This window comes from Lynx rufus, unplaced genomic scaffold, assembly GCF_022079265.1.
Source record: "Lynx rufus isolate CCGP_SWC_20201006 ecotype Redwood Valley unplaced genomic scaffold, mLynRuf1.p SCAF_26, whole genome shotgun sequence".
NCBI lineage: Eukaryota > Metazoa > Chordata > Mammalia > Carnivora > Felidae > Lynx > Lynx rufus.
The window spans coordinates 673,988-695,823 of NW_025814841.1; the positions used below are offsets into that span (position 1 = coordinate 673,988).

The following is a 21,836-nucleotide window of genomic DNA, read 5'->3' on the forward strand; positions in this document are numbered from 1 at the left end:
AAAAAAAAAAAAAATTAAAAGATGGCTAAGCAAGTAATGCAGGATGATAAATTCATTCCCCAAACCCTTATTGTGTTACTTCTATGTTCTAGGAACCCTACCAGGCACTGGTAATTTTGCAGTCGGTGATAAGGTCTCTAGTCTCCTAGACCTCACAGTCCAGCTTTGTAACTAGCTAGGTCACTAAATAACTGGCTGGCATTCCTTGACAACAGGGAACATATTTCCATTACTTTTATATCACTACCTATTAATGCAATACTTGGCACATATAAATCCTTAATAATTGCATGTGACAGTTTCATAATCAGCAAATTAGTGTTGCAGTGATTTTTAACTCCCCATATTGTAGCTACTCTACCTCAGTCTTGGAAACGTGATTGTGTGCATTAAAGGGTTGGCACATAGCTTCAAGCAAAATGCAGTGATAGCAACTAAAGCCTTCTGCTGTTTTTCCAACCTGTGTGGCCCTCTTATAGTTCCACGGTTTCTGCTGCTTGTGTCTTTTTGAGACATGCTATTCTTTAAGGGTTTGAATCCACAACATTTTGATGAACATATCTCATTTTATTTTAATGGATTATGTAGGGGATTGGATCCTTAGAGACATAAGGATCATTTTTTTAAACAAACAGTGATGATGTCACAACAGTGGGATAAGAAATAGATCTAAAGAGTTTTCATCATCTCATGGGAGGGTAGTGAGGGTGTACCTAATGACAACTCAAGAAACCAAAGAAGAGACATTTATAAAATGCAATGGAGTGTAAGAAGATGTGTTTCCAAGGAGGTCAATATTTGGGGAGTTTTATAACAAGAGAAACCACTGTAAAACATCAGGGGTACTCTTATGTAAATGTTTTGACCTGAAACTTGAAACTATATGGAACTTGGCTAATGTCAGACAGCTTGACAATAGGACTAGCAAATAATTAGTCTAGTCTTTTTCTAGGCTCCTGAAGAATTTGCTTTGGTTCCTTTCCAAAATGTCTCTCAGTTCTTTGTAGGTGTGCGTGCGTGTGTGAGTGTGTGTGTGTGTGTGTGTGTGTGTGTGTGTGTGTGTGTGTTTGCATGCATACACATGTGCTTGTGAGGCTGGGGTGGTATTAAGACAAAGAGTGCATGGACAGGTTTAGGAAGATTGTCAGAAACCAAAGTAGGCTTCAGGGTGCATGGTATGAATGTCATTCTGGCATCTGTGTGAGGAAGGAGCTCTTACTTCCTCTTAGAATGCCCCACTGCCCTCATTGATCATTTCCTGTCCCTACGATGATGTATGATTCTGATCTTCACCCATATGATGCAGATTTATGATTGAAAAGCAAATCTTCCCAGATAGAGTAAGGCATGCACTCTGGGATCCCCATTTTTCTTTCTTGAGAGAATTGTGAACCTTGATAGGCACGCTGCTGTAGTAAAGTTGGTGGCTCTGGCCCTCTCTCTCGGCAGGACCCAACAGAAAATAAGTCTGTAACCATCACCTTCTCATGCAGTTGAGTATAAGATTCATATTGGCATCAAATGGGAAATTAGAATTCATTAAAACATAATGCCTTTTCTGGTGAAAGCTTGCTTAAAATAAGCACACTATGAAATGGTCCTATTTACTCTTTCGAAGAAAATCAGACAGAAGCCTGAAAAGGGAGTACACCCTTGTGACTCCCCTCCCCACCTGTGTCATCACTCACTCAAGTCCAATAACACCAGGTGTGGCCTGAAGTTAGAGCCCAGAAGTCCGACTTTGCCTCTGCTTCTCATCCACTTATTTCTCTTTCTTCTGAATTAAGAAGGAATTTCTTAATTTCAGTGATAATTTATTAAAAGGATTAACACTAGCATTTGTGTAGTGTTTTATAATTTATGAAATGGTTTTTAACACTTTAAGCATTCAGTCTTCACACTGAAGTTTTGAGGTACATATTACTAGACACATTTTAAATATGAAGGAAATGAGGCTTTGGTCAACTGACCTGCTCAAACTCAAGTAAATATCAACTAAAAACAGAACTATGGAATTCATATTAGGATTTTGGTTTATTTTTTAAAATTTTTCAATATTTCTTCCTCCTCCAAATTAAATTCAGATGATTTTTTGAGAGTTGTTTTTTTTTAAGTATTCTATCTTAACAAATTTTATTTTGGAAACTTATAATAGCTGTGGTCATAATGTATAAATCTAAGTTTAAATTTTTTTTCTCATGCTCTGGACACAAACTGATAAAAGTAAGTGTTGTTGAATGGATACATAAGCTTACAAATGTACATAGAATACACACACTTTCCTTTTATTCTCTAAGGAAACTCCAAATGATTTTCTCAGATAGAAAATAAAATCTATGGAACCCAGGAGAATATATATAAGGAAAAAATAATGTGAGAGTGTCATGATAAACACATCATGTAAAATAACACACAATTAATGTGAAATTATTAAATACTTCCTCTAGAGAGGTAGTATTATTCAGGTCCTCATCATCTAACACCCAAACTATTGTACAGCTTTCCTGCCTCCAATCTTGATGCTCTCAAATATATCATCCACACTATTGTTGGGATGGTTTTTCTAAAAGATAATCTGACTTTGGTTTCTTCCCTCCTTCATATATTTCATCAATGTTCAAATATCTACAGATTAAGGTCTGTCAGTAATACACTTTCCCAACAACTATCAGCTTTCACTAATACACTCTCCCAAAAACCTCACCTGACCAGATACTCCTCATTATGACTATGTTCCAGAAACTACTTGCAATTTCCCTAAACCTTCTGTGTCTCTGGTTATGTTATATTGGCACCCACACATATAAACTTGACTTAGATACATCTTATAAACCCATAAGATTCTCCTTTATATCAGGAAGTTTTCCCCAATACATGTTATGGTATGTGTTGTGATGAACTCACTCCTAGCCTCCCTTCGGAACTGTAGTGCTCCTTCTCTCACCTTCCAGGAATGTTGCTGGTTTACAGCCTGTAGCCAGGGTCCCCTGCCTGAGCATTGCCTGTGGCTGAAGAAAGTCACATCACCCGAGGTCACTATCCTGCAGACAGATTGCATCCAATGACTAGTCAATACAGGAGTATATAAAGGACCCCTTGCCCCAGTTTGGGACAATTCTGAAGGGCCATCCCAGGTTCAGAATTCCACTTGGGATTAGCCAAGCCCTCTACTGTAACTGTGTGTGAATTCATCCTCTCTCTGTTCAGTATTGCTTTCTTCATTCTGCCATGGGGATTGATCCTGAGAGCCCTCCTTTATAAATCTCCCTACACTGATCTCCTCGAGAAATGCATCATCTTCACATAGGCCAGTTTGGATGTTTTGTGCTCCCATAGATTCCTAATGGGTCTGTGACGAACTATCCAGTATCCACATTCTATTATAAGTCATTAACAAGTATTTATTAAATAACTGTGCTTGTTTCCCTTTTCTACTGTTTCTAAGCTTCTTGAGAATAGGAACCATTTTCATCAAAATTCAAGATAATATATCTAAGTTAGCAAAAATGTTAAGTGATAGTTAATAACTCATATTTGGTGAGCAGATACTATGCATCAGACACCTTGTTTTCACTTGAAAAAAATAGGCATGGTACACGGTCACAGGTACTGAGATGAGTAGAAGTTATTTGAGGTTCAATATCATAAGTGTGCACCATATGGCCATCCCTCAATAAAGGGAAATACAGAAGTCAATTTCTAGAACTAAATACACTCAAAGCACATATTCTAACAGATAAAATTTGTTTCTTCTGGTCCTATTTCTGTCTTTAATAATTTGAATGTTCATGGGCATTATCTTATCTCTTTTTCTCAATTTTCTGTCTTATAAATTAAGTTTTTGTAAAGTTGCAGCTCAAAAATTGTTTTCTAGAATGGAATTACTTTTCTGTATATATTTCTTTTTTATCTTATGCCCCTTTATTTCTTTGATAAATTTGGTCTCTCTAATAAATACTTCAGTAAGAGGAAATATCAAATTGCTGGAAACATCAGTTTAGGGCTTACAGTGACCTTTTAGTTCTCATGAAAACTTTGATGGCCCTAATACTCGGAGTTTAAAAAGCAAATACACAACTACCCCCACCACAACAAATGCTTTAAAAATAACAGATTAATTGGGGCACCTGGGTGGCTCAGTTGGTTAAGCGTCCGACTTCAGCTCAGGTTATGATCTCACAGTTTGGGAGTTCGAGCCCCATGTCGAGCTCTGTGCTGACAGCTCAGAGCCTGGAACCTGCTTCAGATTCTGTGTCTCCCTCTCTCTCTGCCCCTCCCCTGCTCACTCTCTGCCTCTCTCTGTCTCTCAATAATAAATAAACATTAAAAAAAATTTTAAATAACAGATTAATTGTGGATGTGGCGAGATGCTGTGATCTATTGGAAAGTGTTTTGGAATAGGAATCAGAAGATGTGGAAGCTATTAAATAGTGAAGTCTGGCTTCCATGTTCATAAAACCAAGTTGGTTGTATCCGTGTTCAGAAAAACAGAGCTATGATAAGCACTGTGGAAATAAGAGATTTGTTATACAGATTACACCTTGCACAACTGTGAGATGAACTGGGATAGTGAAGGTCTGAAAGGTGAAGGTCCCAGCATAGCAGTGGACCAGCTGGAGCTTGCAGGGAAATCCAAGAAAACAAGCACGTCCAGCCACCAGAGGAGGACCACAAAGGGGGAGATCTAAGGAACTATGTCACTTCAGGGTAGCTATGCTACCAATCAAGCATCCGTTGACAGGTCTGGGACGGTTGACAGCATGGGAAGGCAGGCTGGATGCAGAGTGGAAAAGGACAAGCTGGGAACTGACAGGCATCTCTTCCATATTGACTGATGGTCAGATTCAGGCCTCTGCTTCCTCCCACCTTCCAAATCTCACACCAAGTCCTCTTTTGGTGAACAAGGAGGGATATCCTGGGAAACATAGTTCCCAGATTAACCAAGTTGACAGTAGTTTAATCTAGCTATATAACGTGGGCAATTTACATGTTACTTTAATACCTCAGTTCTGTCATCTTTAAGTGGGAATAATGCCCTCTCTCCTATCATCCTCACCATTTGTTATGGAGATCCAAGCAAAAAGAGTATGCAAACATACTTTGTATTGGACAAATTTAAATGCCATGCAACTATAAAAAATTTACATATTTTTATTTCAATTTGCATCACACCCAAGAAATTTATTACTGGTTTTGATAAGAAAATTAATTATATTCTGTATTGCAATACATATTCCACTGTCCCAGAAATGTTTTACTGATTGGGATTTTTGTCTGTTTGTTAATTTGGCTTCAAGACCCAGTCCAGGTTCACTCATTTCATCTGTGATCTCTTCAGTCAACTTTTACTTAGAATAGTCTACCACATACCTACCATAAATATTTTTTAAAAATCCCAGTCAGTGTTCCTCAGAAATGTCTCTTTCTGGATTCACCTTATTATTTCTTCCTGATGAGATTCAAATTAAATCTTTTTGGCGAGAATGCTGTATAAACAATATTATGTACTTCCCATTTTATCACATCCAAAGGTACAAAGAGTTAATTTGTCCCATTATTGGTTTGGCTAAGTTTAATTCACTTAAGGTTTTGTTTTCATTTTTGCAATGGAATATGTAATCTCTTAAAGAAAATTCTTACAAAATATAATGTATAAAACCCATAAAGCTTATCCATTTTGGTTAAAGTGTGGGGACCTACTACAATATCCTTTTGGCCCTTTCATTGCTAGTACCTCAGATGTTTGTAAAGCAGTGTTGTATTATATTATTATAGCTAAAAAAGTAAAGATTTACCAATTGGAGAAAATTTAGTTGTGCTACTTTAATGTATACGAAGAAAAAGAAAATTACATGAAAAAATTTCAGCCTTGTTAGAAAGGCACAGTTTTTTGAACATGTTTTATTACACAAGTGATTTTGCATGTTAATTTTTTTTCTACTTTTGGTTACACTTTGTTCCCTAAAGTTAATTCTTTTATCTTACCATGGTATTAACTGGATTATTAAATCCTTTATCACAGATAGTATAATGACAAGCTTAAAGGTAACCCCTCTTTGAACCAACAGAAAATCTCTATTAGTAAAGTATGAATGATAATGTTTAACCATTTACAATGTTCATCTTATAATTACAATCTTACTATAATATTGATGCACAGTTTAAGAATATTCTCCATATTTTATTATCTCCATGTAATTTGTTGGGGATGAATGATACCTTCAGGGTGAAACTATTTATGTGTTAAAGCCTTGTTCTGAAGAGATTCCACATGAAGAAATGAATGGAATGTTTGGGGAAAAAATTGTCAAAAAAAACCCTTAAAAATAATTTAGTCATTAAATATCTTTCTGCACAAAATTTACTTTTGGCCAACATCTTTATTGGGGAAGAGTTTGATGTAATGGATAAAGCCTTGTATTGGGAATTAAGAGCCATGAATTCTAGCCTTGGATCTGTAGTTATTTTCTGAATGACCTTGGACAAGTTACTTCACTTTTCCAAGTCTCAGGTCCTCAGAAGTAAAATAAGAAGGTAAGAATGAAATCTTTCCAATTCAAAAATCTTATTTTTTTTTATCATTAAAATACTCCCATGTCATGTATGTATTTCAAGGACAAATTAGTGTAGAGTGAAAAGAATTCTCTAGAGCCTCCCACATGAATTTAAGCCCTGCATTTTTGTAGGTATTGCAAAACTTGTTTTACTCTCTGTAGTGAAATGTTTTTCATTTCTGTGATCCTCTGGGCTATACAGTCCTGGCTAGAACCAGTAGCAGATGTGTTGAAATACCAAGAAGAAAGTTATTTTTTACAGCACTTCTGGACTGATCAAGGTAGAAAAAAAAATAGGGAATCCTCTGGCTGTTTCTACCCTCTTGAATTTTTAGCCTAGATTGCAAACTCAAGGCTTTAAGTCATTTTATTTGTATTTCCAAATAATGTATCCAATGTGGGAGTTATCTTACTATATTTAGATTACAATTTTTGTTATAGTTCCTTCCTGAAACAGAGAAAAAAATGTTTTATTCAACAAAATTTGTATTTTATACTCTGACCGAGACAAAATATTCAAAAGGAGAAAGGAATGATCTTACAAAGTCACTTTGTACCTCTCCAGGTCTTCTAATGGTCAGGAAAATCCCTTGATTTTATTAAAGTAGATTAATGCCAGTTTCTAGAGTCCTGGATTTTTCTAAGCCAACAAAACAAATATCCCAGTCCTGTTAGGTCTAAGATTCCCAGAGGATTCCTGCTCTAGAAAAACTAATGCTGGGATTCAGACAATTGCTATTCTCGAAACTTCTAGGTTGGTGAGAGTTGTTAGAAGCAGCTAGCTCTGCCTCAAGGAAATAGTCTAGAGAGATGTCCTGTGATCCCACTACTGGGAGTCCTCCTAGTGCTGTCCACTACTGAAAAGATGACAGCTCTGTTTTCAAGGAATAAAATAATTGTTATGTTCTAGTATGTGCAATCCTAGGATAAAATATCCACAGGGATTTCAGCAGTCAGATATGTATGTGTGTTTACACATGTGCCTACACATGTGTGATGAGGATAGGGGAAGGAGCAGATAACAGACAAACAGGCAGTTACAATACCATGAACACAGTGAGTTCACCAATAAAGACAAGTATGGCATGAATAGGGGGATCTAACCAATTTGGGAAGCTGAGAAGACTTCCACAGGGTAGCCTAAGTTGACATACAAATGGCAAATTGGAATTAGCTAGAAAAATAGTCAAAATTGGAGATAGAAGAGGGAATAGCATATGTTAAGCCTCATAAATGAGACCTGGTATGTCTTGCTAGGCCTATGGTTAGATTGATGTAAATGGTTAGCTTTTGCCTAAGCATGGAGTATAAGGGGACAGGAACAAAGCATAATGCTAAGAGCAAAGAGGATAGCCACACAACTCGTAATATGGAAGAGATTTAGGACTGGCAGCTAGTGATAGCTTCTGAGGGCAGCTCATTTGAAATGGTCTTTCATGTTTCAGTCAGTTTTTTTTTCACTCAGTGTTTTGATCAATTTCATTCAATAAATATGAACAACAACAATGTGCAAGGCATTATGAGTGAAACAAAACCCACAGAACTCAACCCCTATTCTTTAAGAGCTTCAAAACTCTGTGGCTGACTTGATTTTCGTTATCCTTCAAGCCTCAGCTTGATCTGAAGAGTTATGCTTCCTACATTGGATAAGAACCCCTTTCTTTCTGCTGTCACTGTGCTCTGTGCATATCTTTATCAGACTCCTTATTACACTGGATTGTAATTGACTATTATTTGGCTCTTCCCTAGATTGCCCCCTCTAGGAGTGCAGGGATCTCTCCACAAGGTTTGACATGTGACTGGAAAGGAAGCGCTGTCTGATAAATATATGAAAGACATATCAACAAGGATTTTTGGTTGTTGTTCATTCAACAGACAGCTGGCTACTATTTGGCATTTATTGATCTAGATGCTGGAAATCAGAGATCAACAAGTAAAAATTCCTGCCCTCAGACGTTTATGGTTTAGAGTGATGGCATATGCCAATTTCCGTGTACGACTTTCATAAAGTGCTATGTCCTTTAGGTTTTGGTTTGTTGGTTGGATGAGATTCATTTCCCTGATCTATTCAACTCTAGGCTCTTCTGTTTTGTTTTGTTTTGTTTTGTTTACCTGTAAATGATATGCAAGAATTTCTGTATTGCATGATGCCAAGCAAATGAAATACAACATTAACAAAATAGAAAGACAATGTACCTTGTTTTGTAGGCCAACTGATCTTGAAAAAGGATACTGTGTTGTTGACACTGATAGGTAGTTTTTTTGGCTACAAGAACTAGGTTCTCTGCCTACAATTTTGATAACTACCACTAGGTGTCAGTAAACATTGATTTTATAGAATTCATCATGGATGAATAACTGAGAGCTTAATGAAAATTACAAAATTTAGTTAATTATACTTTTTGAGTAGAAACTTCAAAATTGTGACAATGAAAGTATAAAATATTTATTACTCTGTAACTTATAATTTTTTCTCTCTAGATGATTTATTTCTTTTCTAAGAGTCTTTACCCATTTCAATCATAAACATCGTAAAAGCATTATAAATAATTATGCCAAGTATCAATAAATATCAACATTAAATGCATCAACTACAAATCTTGTTTAATAGTAGCATCATAACATTCAGCTTTAATATTAAATAAAGTATTCAGCTAAATATTTAAAATATCTGCAAAGTGCTTAGATATGTCTCTTGGTGCTAACAAACAAAGGCCAGTGTTTATGCTGATATGCTCATTCTCTATTGAAAGAATCAAAAGTACTATTTTATTACCTGGCTCAGTTAGAAGTTCAACTAAATAGCTGCATAAAGATTTTAGTTTTATTCATATTTAGGCTTCAACTTCCTTTCCCTCACATACCTTCCTAATCAATTGTGGAGAGAACTTTCTAAGTCTGATCATTATATACAAATTTGAAGGTCACATCATTGTTATAAAAGAACTATTTCAATGAACTCTGCTTTAAAAATAATAGATGTGATTAAAGATCAAATGAACAGTTGGTACCTATTTATAATCTGATTCTTAAAGTACACCTTGTGTTCCTAGAAGAAGAATTACATCTGAATGGTGTATGTTTCTTTGACATCTTCTAATCCAGAAGATACTCTAATTATGAGAAGCATCAAGTCAATATTTCCTTTAAAAACAATAATTTTAAAGATGTAGTTGTCTAATATACATTATTATTCTGTTCATTTCTTAACTGAGTATAATTTTGCTTTAATCTATATAACTTCACTAAAACTACTCTCTTAAAAGTTACTATAATTATTTTGAAATCAGAGTCTGCTTTTATTTATTTGTCGAGCCAGCTAGTCATCAAAAATTTATCATGTTGCTAATATTTCCCTGATACTATTTAGTTGTTTCCAAACTCGAGTGTGCATATAGTCAACTAGGGTGTTTGTTTAAAGTGTAGATTTCTGGGTTCCATATCCAGAGATTCTGATCTTAGATCTGTCAGTGTTACCAACTCCACCCAGGTGATGTTGATGCAGAACTAAAACTTTAATGACTCTAAGAGGAGACACCATCCTTGCTGGTCTTGTGGTGCTGATAGTTTAGAAGATAGAAGAAAACATGATATAGCTGGCTTCAAACAAAAGTTGCAGCTGCAGTATGTTGTAGCATATCTTTATTTTTTTAATCAAAGAATCATGGACCTTTTTAAAAAAATGATGGCACTATGGATCTTCTCCCCAGAATAACTGAAAAAACTGAATTTTGTTTATATTTCTGTGTGATTCAACTCCACACTCAAAGTCCAGGGGTAAGAACACTTGGAATTAGACTCTAGTTGGGCAATAAAGAAAAGTGGTCTATTCAGCTGGGGTTGAGGATGGATGAGATACATTGGAGGAGATTAAAGGGTACCAGGAAAGGCTTCACAGAGGAAATCCTTGGGGATTTGTGAAATATGAGTAGGTGTTCAAGGAGAAAGTATGGAGGATGTTGGCAGAAGGAGAAAGGTCATAAGATTCCAGCCAAAGAGGCAACGTGGACAAAGACCCAGAGATGGGAGAGAGCCTGCACCAGTTAGAAAATAGCAAGTATCTCATATGTGGGAGTTCACTGTGCTACAGAAAACAGAAGGCCATGTTCCATGATAAGGAGTTTGGATACTATCTTATACTAATTTTGAAGAGAAATAAGCACACTGATGATTTTGGTCAACAGAAGAATCTGCTTATGCACACTGGAGCCTTATTTGTAGAACTTATAGCAACACATTATCCAAGTACAACAAGAGAAAGTATTTCCTCTTTGCAAAGAAACCTCAGACAATGCCTCTCAATGGCTTTCAGCATTCTACTCACCCTTTCCCCTCTGTCTTCCCCTAGGGGATGCTGGAAAGAAAGTTTCTTGCTGCTCTTTAAACAGACATTAAAATGAGAACAAACCTACCTCCCTTGAACTTGCTTATGCTAAAAAAATCACCAATTTCAATCACAAGTTTTACAAGGTCTTGACTTAATTTTGGGGGGGAAAAAGCAAACCCATAAACTCTTTTAGATGGCCATGGTCTTTTGGGCACAAGAAGGGTGTCCAGTCAGTGATCCACTCATGGGGAGCTGACTCTGTCAGCCACACATGACCCCAGGGGAATTGAAGTATGTTTAAGGGACTGTTTGTATTTTTTAGAGAGGTCTTAGTGCCATATAATTCATTTGGCACTCATTTTTTTCTACATATTCTTAGAAAAGGGGAGGAATACTGGAAGAACTTTGCTGTATTTAGAACTAAAACTAGAGAATGAGTACAGTGTGTATTTATGAACTTTGGAAAGTATGGTTTCATGGTCACAGACTTCATGAAAATTATCTTTACATGTACAGAAGAGAGTGTACTCTCTCAGCAGTATGAAGAGGCACAGAAATAACAGTGTGCGAGTTCTCTATTTTCCTTACAGGAAGAATTTCTCCTGAGTTTTGAACACAGGCAACCTTCATGCCATTGAGAAACTTTGAAAACTGTATTTTACTGGACTTTGGAACCGGGATAGCTGGTAACAGTGTTTCCAGTGTGAAGACCTTGAGGAGATTTGGGTGGCTGATAAACTCATTTTTACAGAGTTCTACATTATATTAATATTTGCAAATCAAGGGAGAGACATTAAAATGTATGCTGTGAAAACAAATAGGTGGAAACTTACCATGCAATTTGTGCATGTATAATGAAAACCAATCAGAAACAGAGAACAAATAAAACTGGAAATTTATCTTTCTCAATCAGAGCACAGATTCCTATGACCAACACTATCTCAAACATTTTTCACTTACACATCTTCCACTAAACATGATCAAAATAAATAACAGCTACCTCAGGGCATCTGAGGCTTAAGAAGCAAATAAGATAACACACTCCTTCTTAGCATAATGGTTAGTTTGATATACAGCAATGCTGCCAATTACTCAATAATCCAATTCCATCTAAGAACAAATGACACCAATTCAGGAAGATTGAATATGATGAAGAAAGCTGTTGGGGAGGAAGGTTGACAATTACAGGATGAGTTGCTATGGGTGATCATTTTCAGGGATTTTTTTCCCCAGTATCAATTATGAGTAAAGAAAGGGGAAAAAAATCACATGCTGGATTCAGCCAATAAAGCACCCTATTATGTCAAAGAAACATAAGATTCTCAAAAAGTTGAAATTTTAATTTATAAAGAATAAACATTTGAACTAAAGGATCATTATTCAGGCATCTGGGTTAAAAATAATATAGACCTGGGGTGCCGGGGTGGCTCAGTAGGTTAAGTGTCTGATTTCGGCTCAGGTCATGATCTCATGGTTTGTGAGTTCTACCCCACGTTGGGCTCTGTGCTGACAGCTCGGAGCCTGGAGCCTGCTTCAGATTCTGTGTCTCCCTCTCTCTCTGCTCCTTCCCCACTCATGCTCTCTCTCTCTGTCTCTCTCTCTCTGTCTCTCTCTCTCTCTCTCAAAAATAAATAAACATTAAAAAAATAATATAGACCTTAAACTAGGTAGTTAGTCAGAAAGTTTCTTGTCCTTTGTACTTAGTATTCTGCTTGCTCTATATAGAACGAGAATAATTTTCAAAGGAAATGGCACCTTATGAATTTGAGAAAATTTCATTTTTAATTTCTCCAGCTTACTACCTACATGCACGTCTTTAATTAGCTGCATCTCTATCTCGTTATTTTCATCACTCTCCATATGTTTATGTATATCTATCAATATCATATATATTTTAATTTAATTTAGATTTATTCATATAACTTATGTTTCCTGAGCTACTGTGTATTTTATGGTTATTGGTTAGGGAAGTTTGATTCCCTAAGTTGTAACAATCCTTTAAGGATTTTATATGTATCACCTCATTTAATCTTCAGGACAGTATTAAAAGAACATAATAATTTTTAGAGCCATTTTACAGACGAGGCAACTGAGGATCACAAAGATTAGCTAGGTTGCAAACCCAGAAAGTTAAGTTCCAAACTCTATTCTGTTATTCTAATTCTGGAGGCACACATGTACATGACATAATCTTACTCTTCAGAAGCGAATATTTTATTTATCCATTTGTGTGTGTGTGTGTGTGTGTGTGTGTGTGTGTGTGTGTGGAGTATGAGGAGAGAAAGGAAAGAAAGAAGAATTTTTTTTTCTTTTTATATGAAGTTTATTGACAAATTGGTTTCCATACAACACCCAGTGCTCATCCCAAAAAGAAGAAGAATTTTTACTAATGACTTTATTGTTATCCATTTTCTTCATTCATATTTTGTACCACACCACCTATAGCTGTTTGATCTTTATGTCTTTTTAAGCATCTTTAAATCTCTGTCATATTCTTCATTTTTGACGAGTCAAACTTCACATTATTAGGTCTTTAATCACCCTACTTGCACCCTCTTTTCTTTTGAAACTTCTTTTGAACTTTTCCTTCTACATATAGATTTATATCTATGAATGTAGATCATCGCCATGCAGCTGTCTATTGTAGGATGTATTCACTTATATTTTCATACGTGGACTGACTTTTTTTAGATATTTTCCTATCATTGTCTCGCATACTCCTTGACAGGCTCTTGCAAACAAATAAATAATTATGTTCACTTATGGAGTAAGACAATATAGCTCCAACATTTGAAAAACAGTGTTGTACATAATGACACTGACTTAATAGAGCCTCCTCCAATAGAGATCGCAGCCCTAGATCCAACATTGGAAAACAAACCTTCTGTCCTCTAACAAACAAGGTGAAGATTTTTTTTTAATTTTTAAGTTTATTTATCTATTTGTAGAGAGAGATGAGAGAGAGAGAGAGAGAGAGAGAACAAGTGGGGCAGGGACAGAGAGGGAGAGAGAGAGAATCCCAAGCAGGCAGGCTGTGTGCTGTCAGTGCAGAGCCCAATGCAGGGCTCAAACCCATGAACCACGAAATCACAATCTGAGGCAAAATCAAGAGTCGGATGCTGACTAAGCCACCCAGGAACCCTAAGGTAAAGCTTTTGAAACAGATTTCTAAATGAATATCTAGGTTCCAGAGGGAATTATGCGATAGAGACACGTGTACAGATATAGGTCCCTTTGTAAACTCAATGGTCTCATTTCTCATATGGACTCCCCAGTATTTATTTTAATGGGTTATTTCATGAGCTATTTCTTCAAATATCAACAGATACAAATGAATTACATCCTCATTATAGCAGTATCCCAATATAATTTCATCAGATTATTAAAGCCATCAATATTGGGCAAATTTCACATCAGAAAATAAATGCCCAGGGGGCTTGAATTGTAAAACATAATTAAATTATAGAGTTAAAATGTTATTACATGTAAGCCATATCTTGAATGGGTAAAACTTAAATTCTAAACAATTTTAACTTAGTTCATGATTGACTCAAATATTTATTGTATGCCTGTTGTGTTTATAGTGTATGGAGTTTATAAAGATGGCTGGCTTATAATATGGTAAGGAAGAGAAAGCACACATGTAGATAATAATACTACAGTAGGCAAAATGAGATGTGCCACAAGAGAAGCAATTTATCTATGGAATGACAAGTTAGAGGAGAAGGAAGAGAGGAGGCATCCTCTGCAATATTTGTGCTTGTCTTGAAGATTGGCTCATTGTGGAATTGTGAAGATAGGGAGAAAGGTACCAAATCAGTAAAGCTCTCATCACTTAAAGATACACTAGACAATCCCGAACTAGAGAGAATAAAATGTTTGTCTCAAAATTACTATTTTGAAAAAAAGATATAATATATATATATACATATATATATATATATGTATATATATATATACATATATATGTGTATATATATATATATACATATATATATATGTATATATATAATATAGGACTCAAGTCTCCCCTTGTGGTAAGATAAATTTATATTCTTTCCTGTATCTCAGGGTTTCCAGACTTAGTAATTTCCACTAGAACTTTATATACTTAACAAAAGGGCATTTAAAACATAAAGAATTTCAGCTTCAAATACTAATATAATAACAGGAATAAAATCTATCTTAAATGTTTAGTATCCAAATAACTTCATTGTCTGTCTTTTCATTTGATATGCCCAGCACATTCAAATGACTGATGAAAACCCTTTTCTTTCTTATCTTTTTTTTATGTTAAAATTGTGCTATGGATTTCACAACCCCTTATTTATTTATTTATTTATTTATTTATTTATTTATTTATAAATGTTTATTTTGAGAGAGAGAGAGAGCTTGAGCAGGGAAGGGGCAGAGAAAGAGCAGAAGAGAGAGATTATCCCAAGCAGACTCCTTGCTGCCAGCGCAGAGCCCAATGTGGGGCTTGAACCCAAAAACTGTGAGTTCATGACCTGAGCTGAAACCAAGAGTCAGACACTTACTGGACTGAGCCACCCAGGTGCCCGTCACAACCCCTTTACTGAAAATATCCTCTTCATCCCTCTCCAAAAGTCCATGTCCTCCATATCCTCCAAAGCTTATCTCTTCCACTAATTTTTTGAACAGTTTAGCGTCTTCTGAGTTTTTCTCTCACCCTTTTTCCAACAATACTAATTATTTGTATACTTCCCAACTATGTCTTCATAACACCAAACAAATGCTTAATCTTGCTAGAAGCCTAAAACAAAAGCTCTTTTCTCTATATATGTTTTGACAAGAGATACATTGTCTTTATTTTCAGCAGAAGATGCCACCTGTATCATTTACACTCCATCTAAAATACATGCTCTGCTAGTCTCTTTGCTAATGGTGCCCAGCTCTTTCGGTAAGGAAAGGAGGGAAGTTAGAGCTGAGACAGCCCTGGAGCAGGAGGAACTGGGAGAGAGCAATGTTGGGAAACTCAGTCAGATTGAGTCATTGTTACCAGGCTTTGAAAGAAAACCATGGAGGTCATTTTGCATTTTCTTCAAGTGATTGTGAGGAAGACAAACTAGTTCCATATGGTGGCAGGGCAAGAGCTCAGAGCAGAAGAGAAATCTGCTGCATGAGATCTGCTCAGCTTGTCAGTTCGAAAGACCTTAGAGTTCAGATACTGAGAGTCTTTCTACTGTTTTAAAGAGCCAAGGCCAAACTTCAATTTGTCATACATACAACTCCCACTGCCTTGGGTAATGAAAGAGCCTCTTGACTTCTGAATACCATAAAGATGTAAAAATGGAAGAAGCATAGGAGTCTCTTAAAGTAGATAAAATTAGTGAGAAACCAACTTCATGACATTGGGCTGCCTATTTTAAAGAAAAGAAAGTTATAGAATCATTTGTATGATCCATAACTATTTTGAAGTCTTTTATTTAATAATAGAACTTGCTATTGTCCTGCATTTATTAAGAAATACAATTTAGCCTTTCTGGTTATTTAAATTCTATAAGTGAAAGAAAAGGGATAACTATGTGTTCATTGAGGATGACTAGAGAACCATCTCAGATGACTAGGGAGTAGTGACTAATTTCAACGTGCACCTGTCTGTTTCATTTTTCCTTCAGATGCTTATTGAGGGCCGTCTGGGTGGCTCAGCTGGTTAAGCATCCGACTCTTGGTTTTGGCTCAGGTTGTGATCTCAAGGTGATGAGATCAATCCCTGTGTCTGCTTGGGATTCTCTCTGATTCTCTCTTTCCTCTGTCTCTGCCCCTCCACAGTCATGCACATTCAATCTCTCTCTCCCTGTCTCCCTCTCAAAATAAATAAACATTAAAAAAGACGCTAATTGAAAACAATCATAATGCTGACATTCTGTACAGCCACTGACCAAATCATGGTAAGAAATGTGGGGGTTTTATCCTCATTAATTAGGAAAAATGGGTTTAAAAGGATGAATACCATCATTTTACTCAGTGGCTACCGTTTTAATCATATCTAATCATGTTCTTTGCAGTTTTTGTGTTATTTTAGGTGTTTTGTTTATTTTCATTTTGGATTTTGGGGGGTTTTTTAGTGGTTTTTTTTTCATCTTCCATATTTCTGTCCCTAAGCCAAATCCTTTACTCTGGAATAATGTTTGGTTTTTATCTCCTAACACATCATCCTTCATGAAAACCACATCTACACTGGCTGAACATAAGAAATAAATGTCCAGGATTCCCATGGTGTTATTTTGGGGGAGTATTCTTTATAATGACTCACACTTCAATTTTCCTTTCACTACATTCATATGCAAGGCCAACTTTGGCCCTTCTGTATATTGACTTCTCTTTTGTAAAGTGAAGTATCATTAACATAGAAGAGAAAGCCATGGTTAGTTAACTATACATAAAGACTTCAGAAATTAGACAGAACCACTGTGTAAAAGAACCACCTAAATATTCTGTTTGAACCTCAATTTAAATAAGTTTCCTTATCTAATTAGAAAAAAATACTTGGTGTTGGTGAATGGCCAGCTCTTAATTTGCCTGTATCAGATAACTAGCTAGGAGTGTTGGCTTTGGGCCAATAATTGCTGTTCTGTACTAGCTAAATAGTTGCTAAGAAAGATTGAGCCGCTTAACTGTTCAGATGACCTACCCTTGACTACACATTTGCTCCCAGAATCCTTGTGGGATTCCACAGAAGCATAGTTGTTCTCATTTGTAAATTTCTTAAAATAGTGGTGAGAAACATATTTTTATGAAACACCATCCCTGTTTCTCAGTGCAAGAAAATGACTCTCCATGGTGCCTCTTCCCTAGAACATTCCCCTGTGACATGCTAAGGATATAGACTCAGACACAGTGAATACTACTATATATAAATTGCAGGTTTAACTCGGTCTTGTACAGTGAAAATCCTCTAAACGTTGATCTTTTCACTTTTATTTATTTTTCATTGAGATGTAATTGACATATAACATCATATTAGGTTCAGGTGTATAACACAGTGATTTAATATATGCATATAATGCACAATGGGCCTTCTAGGAATGGGGTCAACACATGGAAATGTGCACAGAAATGAGAATAGGTTGATTTGAGGGGTAAAGTAATTGATAAGGCTGGTCAGGAAATGGTCAGGAAATAAGTGATGATATGTATGGGGTTAGGTGGCATGGGAAAAAAATAGAGGATGGCAAGATCTTCCAAGTCTTTGTAAATCACAATAAGGCATTTGGACCTTATCTTTCATGTGTTGGGAGAACAACTGAGGGATTTTAACCAGAGTAGAAGAATAATGAGATGCAGGTTTTTGAATGAGCCTTACAGAGCATGGATTTTAGGGCAAAGGGGAAGGAGCAAGATTCAAGGCAGTGAGACCAGTTGTAAAACTTTTCTAATACAGAAGAACTGCCAGGACTAGAAGACTGACCTTTTGATGTTGATTAAAAGGATCTGCAAAAATATTTCTTTTTACTTACAGACTCTAACATATAGCAATAATGTAGTTTGTAGAGGCAAAGGTCAGGAAAAGACATCGTTGATGTTTATTCTACCCTTTATATGCTTGCATACATATTTAGAGATATATGAAGGCGTCCTTAAACTTGTAACAACTGATGGTATAGTCATACAATAGCTCCAAATGAAGGTGGAGAAGGATATGTAATAGCATGAAAAAATGGTTATAAAATTATGTGTGGAAAGCATGGTATAAAGAAATATGTAGAGTACAGTTTGTATTTATACATGAAAAGAAACTATTTTGGAAGGTGCAAAACTAATGTAAGTGATTACTTCTAGACAGGTAGTTGAGGCAGGCCTGTGGGCAACAACTTTATGTGCATTGTTCAAAATTTTTATAAGAATATGATCAGATATTACATATATATTTTAAAATAAATATTTTCAATTTGGAAGGGGAAAACAAGGAAAAGACTAAATGCACATAAACCATAATGTCAAGAGTAGTTATATTCAGAGATGAGATTTGTGTTACTTTCTATTTTCTTCTTTTTGCTTTTCTCTACTTCCTAAATTTATAATTGGGCGTTCCTATTGCCATGGTAACACAAAGAAACCATTGTAAACTATGAGGCTTAAACTGCAACCCTCTTGTGAAAGGATAAAAGTATAAACTATATCCAGCACATAGCAGTCACTTACTTAATATCAATAGAACATTGGTGCTCAAGTTACCTGCAAATGATAGTGTAGAAAATTATCATGTTCTGGAATCTCTAGCCCCATCAGTGAGCTTAGAGCTACTAACAGGATACTGGTATTGACTTACCTTTTGAAAAAAGAAGGAAAGTCATCACTAATCATAGAGAAGCCAAGAATCAGAGTTGGAATTTAGCATGGCTCATCCAAGAGCACCTGTGGGCAAAACTCACCCAGTCCCAGTGGAGCAGGAGATTTTAGGCCTGCAGTTGCAGCCACATAATTTTGGAATCATTCATCTTCTTCCCCCAACTGATTCTGTGTTCACTAAACAAGCAACTTTCCAATTATAATTTGGCTTTCTGTGTGAAACTCTAAGAAAAACGTGAGCCTGGATTCCACAATGTCCCCATTTTGAGTGTAAGTGGCGAGCTAACAAGAGTCTCTCTTAGCTTTGAGAGTGCGTGGCTATCTCTGAAAGGCTGAGAAAGTGATCAAATCTGGAAGGTTGTGAATTCACATAGGTAACTTGTCCCAGGCTCCAACTGGTGACCTCTCAACCTTACTTTCCCCTGATGAAACCCGCCTCCAAGTGGGCTATCTACAACCTAAAATGTAAATCCACATTTAAAAAATTCTACAATTCTTGGGGTGCCTGGGTGGCTCAGTAGGTTAAGCATCTGGCTTCTGCTCGGGTTGGGATCTCATGGCTCGTCAGTTCAAGCCCCATGTTGGGCTCTGTGCTGATAGCTCAGAGCCTGGAGCCTGCTTCAGATTCTGTGTCTCCCTCTCTCTCTGCCCTTCCTCTGCTTACACTCTGTCTCCCTCTCTCTCTACTCAAAAATAAATTTTAAAAAAATCTACAATTTTTGTCACCAGTGATTTTTAGCTGGCCCCTCAGAGTTTTAAAATACAGGCTTATATATGAAAATTTACCTTTAGAAGCTTCCCCAACCTACTATTAACTATAGGTTCTATTAATCATTGAAAACAACAAAATTTGAGTAGGGCTTAATTGTATATTTTGCTCTGACTCAAATCTGCAGAATATCTGTAAAATGTTTTCACACAACCATATAACATTACTGTTATTTTCTAAAATTAATATCAACCTTGCAAAATAATAAGTGGACCTTTACATATACTTAGGTGCAAACCCAAGTCAAATATAGGTATCAAAGAATGAAAATCCAAATATTAATTGATCTGTATTATTTTTTTAAATATTTATTTTGAGAGAGAGAGAAAACGTGAGTGGGGGAAGGGCAGAGAGAAAGAAGGAGAGAGAGAATCCCAAACCCGTTCTGTGCTGTCAGCAGGGAGTCTGATGTGGGATCGATTTCACAAACCATGAGAGCATGACCTGAGCCGAAATCAAGAGTCAGATGCTTAACTGACTAAGCCACCCAGGTGCCCCTCATATTATTTCTGTTTAATAATAATGTAACATTTGTTCAGAGCTGGCCTAAGTCCCAGTAGTGTCTCCCTCATACAGAGATATTAACTATATTGTGAGTGGATAAGATTTATAAATAAGACTCAGGTACAGAAGTGGTAATACACGTGGATATGAAAAGAATATTCCTAGATGATTTTGATGAATGATAACTGAGGAACCATGTTAGGTAGAGTTGGAAAGAAGGTAGAGGGTCAACTAGAGAAGACCTTGTATATCAAATTGACAACCTGACAACCTGAGTGTAGCTATTCTGAGCCCCGAGGAACCACTGAAGGACCTGAGCAAGTGTGCATTTGTTCCAATTGACCAGATGGATATAAAACAATATATATAGGGTCAGTAGGAAATGACCAGACATCAGAGAACTAATTACATTAGGCATCAAATGTGATTTATCCACTAGTTTTTGAATTATAGACTAGTATTCTTCAGTCTGCAAAGAGTAATATCAGATACTAATTGAGAACATAAATTCCCAGTCCTAGTGAAAAGGCCTTTTTCACAAATAACCAGATGATTTTTTATATGTACAACTGTTGCAGAGCCTCGGATGTACGTTAATTTAAATTTTATATAAGAAATGTTTCTAGAGAGTAAGGTAGGTTAGGTTCTTAGAAGAATGCCATATTTGAGGTTAAACAGTTGGCATTTTGAACTTAATTTTAGGGATACTCCTAGAATATAAGCCCCTTAATGGCATGGCCCTTTGGTATATCTTAAGTGCTTAGAATAATTCCTGGTATGTAATATGTGCTCAACAAACATTTCTTCAGGGAATGTATAATGATTAAGAACTTGGATTTTAAAGTCAAACATAGCCAGATTCCAGCTTATTTATCTTCTCTAAATCTTGGAATGCAAAATTGGTATATTGATGCTCTTAGATCACAGATTTAATATAAAAGTAAATTAAAGAATAAATGGAAAGCATTTAGCAGATTGTTTGGCACAGAGCAAGTCCTCAATCAATGACAATTATTATTAGTATTGCCGTTAAGAATAATGTGTACACATCATCACTGCTTAACATTAACATAGTTGTATGCTGTAATGGCACTCTACAAGGCATTTTTTTCTTTGGAGATTAATACTTGTAGTAAAATCAACCCATTTTCCTTTTGTGGATCCTGTACTATCAGAACCATATGAGTTTGAGTATGCATTGTGAAAAAACACCAAACACACAAGCCATAGAGAATTTTGCTGTCATTTGGAGTCTTCCTTTTCTTCCTTTTCTTTTTCTTTCTTTTTTTTCTTTCTTTTCTTTTCTTTCTTTCTTTCTTTCTTTCTTTCTTTCTTTCTTTCTTTCTTCTTCCCCTTTCTCCCCCCTCCT

At 36.0% G+C, this 21,836-nt stretch overlaps 1 protein-coding gene across 3 annotated transcripts in view; it reads left to right on the top strand.

The window, feature by feature from the left end:
• ANGPT1 (angiopoietin 1) overlaps window positions 1-21,836 on the top strand; it is a 240,702-nt gene that overhangs the window by 206,077 nt on the left and 12,789 nt on the right. The gene's annotated exons all lie outside the window — the stretch shown is intronic.